We start from the raw sequence: 10,190 nt of genomic DNA, 5'->3' as shown, positions 1-10,190 counted from the left end.
ACTCCAGCCTGTAACATTTCTCTTACTTCCTGTTCTACCACTTTCCGTCGGGTTTCCGGTATTTTGTATGGTCTCTGTCGGGATACTCTGTCACTTATTGTTCTGATATGGTGTTGTATTAAGTGGGTTCTTCCTGGTATTTTTGAAAATACATCGTGGTTCGCACTCACTAAAGCGGATACCTGGGAACATTGTCCGGGAGAGAGGGAATCACTTAGTTGGGCATAAGTGTTTCTCTTTTTCCTATCATTTCTGTGGGATAGAGAGGTATATCGCCTTCACCACTGGTAGAAATATATATTTTACTGAGGGGTTCATCTGTATCATGCCAAATCTTTAGAAGGTTGATGTGGTATATTTGCTCTCTACCTGACCCGTGAGGTATTGCAATTCTGTAGGTTACGGGAGTGGCTTGTTCTTGGATAATATAGGGTCCTTGCCAATGGGCGAGTAGTTTGTTCTTTGTTGTGGGCAATAGCACTTTGACCTACTGCTAATGTTCAGTGTCTGCTGTGGGAATCATAATAGGCTTTTTGTTTTTCATGAGCTTCTTTCAAACACTTATGGGCCTCTTCCCAAATAGTGTGTAGAGTTTCTTTTAAGTCCTTAGTGTAAGTTAGAACGTCTTTGATTTCCTCATCTGTCTCTTCCCAGTGTTCTACTAACATGTCTAACAGTGTACGGGGTTGTCTACCAAAAAGAAGTTCAAAAGGGCTGTGTCCTGTGGACGACTGTACATGGGTTCGCAGAGCATATAGAACCAGGGGTAATTTCTTTTCCCACTTCATCCCTGAGTCACTAATGATCTTGCATAGGAGGTTCTTAATAGTTTTATTATAGTGTTCCACAAGACCATCAGACTGAGGTCCTGATCTGTTTTACACCTAATGCTTGACATACTTCGGACATCAATTTGGACATAAAAGGAGTCCCCTGGTCCGTAAGGATTTCCTTCGGGAATCCTACTCTAGAAAAAACTCTATCATAGCTTGTGCTACCGTCTTCGTGGTCATACTGGCTAGTGGAATGGCTTCTGGATACCCGGTAGCTTAATCAACTAAGACTAGGAGGTATTGGTGGTCCTTAATGGACGGAATTAGGGGACCAACCAAATCCATGCCGACCCTTGTAAAGGGAACTTCTATTATGGGAAGTGGATAGAGGGGAGCTTTGGGATCGGTGGAAGGGTTTATTAATTGGCATTTGGGACAAATCTGACAGTCTTTCCTAATATCTCCATATATCCCTGGCCAATAAAATCGTTTGGTTATAGCCTCCTCGGTTTTCTCCCGCCCTAGATGTCCTTCACCATGAGCTAGGTGGAGCACTTGTTCTCGATAGCCTTGACAACTAGTGGAGCCAGGACAGACTCAATACAATAAATCATTAGTAACTTGGAATGTTGGATCTACTGAGTGAGTATTGGAAGTTAAGGCTATTTGCCATGCATTTTTCAGAGTTGGGTCTTCTCTTTGAGACTGCCAAAACTGTCCGGCAATGGACATTATGGTCTTCGGGGGCCCTTGTACAGTTGATATGTTATCTGCATGATCATCTTGATGTAACCGCTTTTGCTCTCATTTTTGTGCTTTAGTGAGTCTCTTTCTTATGCTGGTTTCTGCTATGTCTGAGGATACAAAGGGAGCTTCTGTCCACAAGGACTCAACAAGGTTTTTCTGATTCAGGGTGTCCAATAGTTCGGGGAAGGCCTCACAGTCAGTCCCTATAATAAGATCTTCTTCTGAAATGGGAATCACTCCTACTGAGAGACACTCTTCTTTCCCCTCTAATTTATCTCTATGGTGGCGACAGGGTAGGTTATTTTTTTCTCCGTGTACACAAGTGATTAATACTTGGGTATTTGGATCCCATTGGTCGGGACCCACATATGTTTGGTTCACTATACTTTGACTACTCCCAGAGTCAACAAGTATGATCCTCTCTTCTTTATTCACCCTCATAGTGGTAGTATATCTTGTTATAGTTTGTTCTAACCACAAGACCCGTCCTTTTGCTATTCCTATTTCCATTGGTTCTTCCTGCTCTTTTTTTAGAGGACAATGTCTCAATAGATGGCCCCACTCGGCACAATGGAAGAACTGTGGTCCCATTGTGAAGTCTTTGGAGGGAGGCCGTGGGTTACTGGTCTTTTCCAAGCTAGGTCCCGGTAAGGCTTTTGTTAGGAATGGTCTAGGATTAGGGCAAGATGTGACTATGGTCGTGGGTTTTGCATGGGAACTTTTAAACTCCGGGACGTAGTGGAAGGCACAGGCGAGTTCAATAGCGGTGTTGTTATTGAGGCCGGGATGTTGGCGGATCCAGTTTCGGGTAGAGGGTGGCAGGGCCTCTAGATATTGTTCTAGTACCACAGTTTCAAACATGTCATCTTTGGATTTTTCTGTGGGATTTAACCATTTTCCTGCCGCATATTGTACTCTATAGTATAGGGTACAGGGATTTTTCTGAGGTGCCCATTTTGTTTGTCGGAACCGAGCTCTCTTGGTCCAGTCCTACCCGTTCAAGTATGGCTTTCTTCATTTCTGTATATGGAGTGACACCTCCGGGATTTACTACCTGGTAGGCAGCCTGCAAATTCCCTGTTAGTAAAGGTGCTATGTACTGACCCCACCTCTCTGTTGCCATGTTTGCAGAACTAGTGACCTGTTCAAAATTAGTAAAGAAAGAATCTGGGTCTTCGTTGTCCTGATATTTTTGGAGGACACTACTAGGGACATTGGGGTATACCTTATTACTTGCTATAGTCTCTGTTAGCTTCCTGATAGCGGTTTCATGAACCAGCTAGTTGTTGGCGATGATTGTGACCTGACTCTTTAAGGCAGTCTGTAAGGCTTCTCGTTCTTCCTTGGCCTTCTTTATTTGCTCCTCCCAAACCAGCTGGAGATGCTTCTGTTCTTCCGCTAATTGTGCAATCATATCAGCGAGTGTAGGCTTTTCCTCCATTACTGAACCCCATCTGATTCAGGATTGCCCGAGGTAAAAATCCCACTTCTAAAACCACTGTCGCAGGCGCACCGTGATGAAGATTCGAAGGCTTGGAATTTATTGACTTTTTTGTTGTCTGTCAAATTAAGATTCTATAGTTTTCCTTCTTGCTCTTTGGATTTTCTTCTGTTGTCTTCCTTGTCTGTTTCCTCTTGAGATCTTTATCCTATTCATGCTTCTTTTCGCAGGGGATGACTCAGGTGGCACATGGGGAAACAAAGAAACAAAAATAGGAGAGTTGGTGAAAAAAAAAAGTACGTATGGACACTTTTTTCTTTCCTTCTCTTTCCCTTTTTTTTCTTTTATCTGTCTGTCTCTTCTCTATCTTTGTTTTCATTTTCTTTTCTTTTATCTGTCTAGGTCTATTCTCTATCTTTGTTTTCCTTCCCCTTTTGTATCCTTTCCGTTCTCTTGTGCTTGCTGTTCCTGTCGTCTTTCCCATTCTGTACTGTTTCCGTGTTTTCTTCCCTTCCGCCTTCTCCTTTTCAGGTAGTTTTGGTGTAACAATAAACAGATAAACAAAACAAATGAATGCTTTTTCTCTTATTTCTCTTCTTGTCTTGCTTTTTGATGGCCTGAGAGGTGAATTTAAGGAGCTTGGAAGCAAGGTAATAGAATTCATGGCCGTACATCGGGGCATATTTGATGGAAAGAACCTCTACAGCTTGAGGCAAGTTGATAAATCCAAAATGTCTTCCTAAATAGACTAGGTCTCTGATAAAAATGGCTCTGTGGGTAAGGCATAATGCTTTAAATTGACTGTGCTTTTTGATAAGGAGCCAATGGAGATCCTTAATATGTGCTGAGGCTCAAGGGAGTGAGAAGTTTCGGAATCAGTCTGGCTGCATAATGTTTAGTGATTTGCATGATTGACGATGAATGAGATAGTCTGACAAACCAAGATTAATGGACTTGCCATTGTCAAGGCATGCAGTACCGGTTTCCTAGCTAGAATAGAAAGGCGTGGAATGATTTTCTTGCACATGTGGAGAAAGTTGAAGCTAGTCCCGGAAACCTGACTTATAAGGTATTGAGTGGTAAGGGTATTTTTAGGGGTGAGTGAGGGTATTGGGTGGTACCGGTAATTTTTAGGGCTTAGGGTGGGTGAGGGTATTTGGGTGGCAAAGATGTTTTTAGGGCTTAGGGGTGGGTAAGGGTAGTTGGATTGCAAAGGTGATTTTAGGGTTTATGGTGGGTGAGGATATTTGGATGGCAAGGGTGTTTTTATTGTTTAGGATTTGAGAGGATATTTTGGTGTCAAGGGTTGGGGTGACAGGGTATTTGAGTGGTAAGAGTATATTTAAGGTTTAGGGGTGGTTGAGTTTAGGGGTTTGGGGCTGATAACGTTATATTTATGTGTATATATATATATATATATATATACACACACATTTTCATATAAATATGTGTACGCATATACATATATATACAAATGTATAAAAAGCTAAACGTTTTCAGTTACCTGCAATATACTTACATTTTCGTTGTAAAGCTATGCGTGCTAGAGGCATATCTGTGGTAGTAAAAATGTGCACAATAAATGACATGTGGTAAAGGCATGCGTGGTAATGGCATGCCTGGTTCCATCATACAACCTCAAGGAAGAATGCTATATAGAGAAATCCAAAATCTGTGAGTCAACAGCTATTAATGTCCAAAGTAAGAGTATTGTGAGATGATCTTAAAGTTATGACAGGTGTCATCTGGAATACGAACTAGACTAATGCAGTAATATGTCATATTAAGGGTTATGAAGTATGCTTTAGCTTTATTAATTGTAGGCCTTAACTTAGCAAGTGTCTTGGCCTATTTTGCCAGGCCTCATGCAGAAGCTGAATTTCTTAGTGGTTAAATAAAAATGCTGACAGAGTGAATTAAACTGTGAAATGTCCATTGTCTTGTTAAATGTGCTTAACGGAAGCTTTTCGTGAGAACCGACTGCAAGGCGATGTTACCGCTAATGTAACATTTTATGTGTAATATGTGTGAGACTGACTTTCCCAGGACAAGAACAATGAAGATACTGACTGGAGCTGAAGATGCAACAATATTGTTACCTGATGAGACAGATGATAACATCGTAAAGTGAACCAATCAACCGCGTGTGAATGGTGAAATATTAGAATTCATAGATTTGGTATAGAAATATTATTGAGTAAAGTATGAACTTACGATTAACTGACCAATAGGGAATTAGGGGATAGTTTAGGTGACTTTGATATAACAACGCAACAGAGAATTATTCAGACTAGAGAAGAGTTCTAGAGAAACTTGAGAGGAGAGAGAAGAACTTTAGGAGAGATTTGAGATTCATTCCGACATTGGGCTCATACTCTCTGACTGAGAGCCTGATGCTCTGCTGATCGACTGATGACCTAAGGACTAAGATTGATTCTGCTTTGCTGACCCATACCAAGGATAGGTATATATAATGAAATGTGACTGTTATACATCTTATGCCTTTTCTTTCTAGGTACAAACTGCACTGTTTTGATACAGCCAAATCTAGATGTTTTTCCAAATTTGTGTTACTAAAATGTTTTGCATGAACCCCAACATGCTGATGCTAATCTGGTGTTAGTCAAGGGCCCTCATAAGTGACTGACGATTACAGGGACTAAATACTTGATGACTTACTTTGTTGAATTTCATGTATGTTATAACTTTGTCACAACTGACTCAGCTATTTATTTGCACTGTAGCTCTAGAATGTGTTGTGGTTCAAGCTTTGATTAGATTGCGTTTCTTCCGCCACTTTTGACAACCAGTGTTGTTTTTATATGTGTTTCATTTGATATTGAGATTAAGCTATATGATTTTTGCATTGTTAATATAGGGAAATAAACTTACTAAACTTGTATTAAAGGTGCGGTTACTCATGGCTGAAAGGTCATGGTGCGTGACAATTACTGACTCCATTGATTATTGATTTTATTGATTGCTGATGATTATTGATTGTTGATTATGTACTGGAGCTATCGTAAGAACTTCCTAATTGCGCGTCAAATGGTTCATCGATCTATTCGTGTCCACTTGTAAGTATACTTATTAAGGTCTGATGCGCTAACAAGTGTTGCCCCACTGGCAAATAGCCAGGAGATTAAAAAAAGAAAACAATAAATTGTTTTATTTTTCATCTGCTGCCTCAGCCATCAGCACATGGAGGGGCTGGGCTAGGCCATGGGAGATGGGAGGGAGGAGAGGAGAGAGTGCACCTAAGTGCGCATGTGTGTTTGGTCAGCCGTCTCAGGTCGGCCATCTCAGACGGCCAAACACACATGCACAGTTAGGCTTCTCCAGCCTAGCTATGTAAAACAGTGGGGCTGGAGAAACTGCACAGACTCCCATGCTGTGTCTGAGCATCTGTCACAGCCGCTCAGATCCTGATGCTGCTTTCATGTTATGTTTAGCTTGAAAGCAGTGCCAGGATGGCTCGGGAGCCTTTGTTGGTGTCCCAGTGAATGCTGGGATATCACATGGAGGGAAGAGGAGCGAGGTGGTAGGGGATTGAGACAGCTGTAAGTTAAGTTTATTTTATTTAGTTTATTATTTTTCCCCTTCCATCCCTCCACCCCTCCCCTTGACGGTTGCGGCGGCTGCTGCTGATAAAAACTCACAAACACACTTTTAAAATAATACACACATTCTGATCACAGCAGGTACAAGCCTTTAGCATACCTCATAAAGTATCACTGATGATGAGGATATTCTCAGTCTCATTAACTGTAGTCTATATGAAAGCACTTGTTTTGGGCCATACAACCTAAGGTTTAAGAGAAACCCCAGACTCTATGGCAACATTTACTCTGGTGTCACTGGCAATACAGCTGCTATGAAATTTATATAAAGCTGCAATTAGAAAGGGCATGATATCTTGTGTCTCATTGCCCAGTTAAGAATGATGCTTGAACAGGGCTCATTACGACCAGAGATTTTTGGAACAAGAACTCCTTTTGAGACAGATTCCACTTTTGGACAGAAAGAGAAACACAAAATGTGGGATCACTGGAACTCAGACCCCATGTCATTGTGAGCATTTTCACACCATACCTGTGTACAAGGTCTGTAAGGAGACCAGAACTCTGGTAGTCAGAGTGCTTCACAGGAATAATTGTCTGCCTAACCAGTCCCATACGTGAAAGTCAAAGGACCAAAATTCACAACAGAACCAGAAACTCTCAAGAGGAACCTGAATCTATGTCTTATCCAGGAGTCGCTGAATCATAACCCGATCAGGACAACTGCAAAATGTATCAGGATGATGTACCCCCTAACACAACCACCTCCCATCAGAACGACGGAGCAAAGCAATGACTTCTGTGTATATTCTGGTACCCCAGTATTAGTCATATCAGAGACACTAGCATGTGATCTTCCAACAGTTCTGCGCTTCAGTAGCAGAACCCTCATCTCTCTGGAGGCCAGACAAAGACTACAAACCCCATTTTATGCTTATTTTCTTGTTTATTTATAGGCAAGTTTACATAATCTGGAGCAGACCTAGATGGGTGACGTTGGGCTTTACATAGTGTTGAGGTTATGACCAGCTGTACAAATGCAAAAACCAGATAGATATACAATAGAAAATGCGACAGTAAAACCAGATTATATACCAGAGGAAGTAAGAATCAGAAAGACACGTTTATAGAGATAATTCTTGTGGTGTTCCTTCTTTCCTAGCATTTTCAGTTATGCTGAGAAGATATTGAATGTTACTCAGGGGTGGGAGTGTCATGAAAAAGCAAATCGTTCAGCTGTTTTTTGAAGTTTTGGATGCTGGGATATCACATGGAGGGAAGAGGAGCGAGGCGGTAGGAGATTGAGACAGCGGTAAGTTAAGTTGATTTTATTATTTTTCCCCCTCCATCTACGTCACATCCCCCCACCCCTCCCCTTGAAGTTTGCGGCTGCCGCCGCTGATAAAAACTCACAAACACACTTTTAAAATAATACACACATTCTGATCCCAGCAGGTACAAGCCTTGCGCATACCTCAAAAAGTATCACTGATGATGAGGATATTCTCAGTCTCATTAACTGTAGTCGATATGAAAGCACTTGTCTTGGGCCATACAACCTAAGGTTTAAGAGAAACCCCAGACTATCTGTCAAAATTTACTGTGGTGTCACTGTAAATACAGCTGCTATGAAATGTATATAAAGTTGCAATTAGAGAGGGCATAATATCTTGTGTCTCATTGCCCAGTTAAGAATGATGATTGAACAGGGCTCATTACGACCAGAGATTTTTGGAATAAGAACTCCTTTTGAGACAGATTCCGCTTTTGGACAGAAAGGAAACACAAAATGTGGGATCACTGGAACTCAGACCCCATGTCATTGTGAGCATTTTCACACCATACCTGTGTACAAGGTCTGTAAGGAGACCAGAACTCAGGTAGTCAGAGTATTTCACAGGAATAACTGTCTGCCTAACCAGTCCCAGAGATGAAAGTCAAAGGACCCAAAATTCACAACAGAGCCAGAAACTCTCAAGAGGAACCTGAATCTATGTCTTATCCAGGAGTGGCTGAATCATAACCCGATCAGGACAACTGCAAAACGCATCAGGATGATGTACCCCCTAACACCACCACCTCCCGTTAGAACGACAGAGCAAAGCAATGACTTCTGTGTATATTCTGGTACCCCAGTATTGGTCATATCAGAGACACTAGCATGTGATCTTCCAACAGTTCTGCGCTTCAGTAGCAGAACCCTCATCTCTCTGGAGGCCAGACAAGGACTCCAAACCCCATTTTATGCTAATGTTTTTGTTTATTTATAGGCTGTTTTATATAATCTGGAGCAGACCTAGATGGGTGACGTTGGGCTTTACATAGTGTCGAGGTTATGACCAGCTGTACAAATGCAAAAAATAGATAGATATACAATAGCAAATGCGACAATAAAACCAGATTATATACCAAAGGATGTAAGAATCAGAAAGACACGTTTATAGAGATAATTCTTGTGGTGTTCCTTCTTTCCTAGCATTTTCAGTTATGCTGAGAAGATATTGAGGCCCTCATTACAACATTGGCGGTAAAAGGCGCTTACCGCCGTGCAGAAGACCCCCAAAACACCGCCGTGGCCGCGGAATTCCGCCACAGCTATTATGACCCACATCTCGGAACCCGGCGAAACTCAGACACCCACACAAGACCGCCACACCAAAGGTCAGTGATAAACTGGCGAAAACAAAACCTCCACCGTCACGCCAACAGAAACTCGCCCATGCTATCACGACACACGAATCCATGCGGCGGTCTTTCAACCGCGGTATTCCATTGGCGGTACACACCGCCGCGCTCAAAATACACACACATCTACAAAACACCGCCACATTAGACAATTACAAATACACACACCTGATACACATACAAACACCACTCCCACACAACAAACACAATATAAAACACACACCCACATCACCCACAAACCCCTACGACAAAAAATTAGAGACGAAGGCCAGATAGACAGAGAGCACAGCAACTGAGAACCCCACCACACAGAGGCACACAACACCATCATCCATACAACATTACACGCACAATATACCACACACCACTACACATCACCACACACATCAACACTTACACCACCCCACACATCACCCACACCACCTCATGTCACGCCAAAGACACCCCAGGTTTTCCGAGGAGGAGCTCAGGGTCATGGTGGAGGAAATTCTACGGGTAGAGCCACAGCTGTTTGGCTCACAGGTGCAGCACACCTCCTTAGCCAGGAAGATGGAGCTATGGCAAAGAATCGTGGACAGGGTCAACGCTGTGGGACAGCATCCAAGAAATCGGGAGGACATCAGGAAGAGGTGGAACGACCTACGGGGGAAGGTGTGTTCTGTGGTATCCAGGCACAACATCGCGGTACAGCGGACTGGCGGCGGACCCCCACCTCCTCCCCCACAACTAACAACATGGGAGGAGCAAGTCTTGACCATCATGCATCCAGAGGGCTTCGGAGGAGTCGGTGGAGGAATGGACACTGGTAAGTTAAATCTCAAATATTATATCCCCCACCCTACCTGCATGCCATCACACACCCCCACCCTCACCCCCTCCCCTATCACTCCAAATCCTCACTAATGTACTCATAACACAAGCCACCCATCCCAACACCAAGCCCTGCATGCAAAAACAAAGCATGGTCAGCCCTCACCAAAGCAT

This window comes from Pleurodeles waltl, chromosome 4_1, assembly GCF_031143425.1.
Source record: "Pleurodeles waltl isolate 20211129_DDA chromosome 4_1, aPleWal1.hap1.20221129, whole genome shotgun sequence".
NCBI lineage: Eukaryota > Metazoa > Chordata > Amphibia > Caudata > Salamandridae > Pleurodeles > Pleurodeles waltl.
This window is presented reverse-complemented; position numbering follows the sequence as displayed.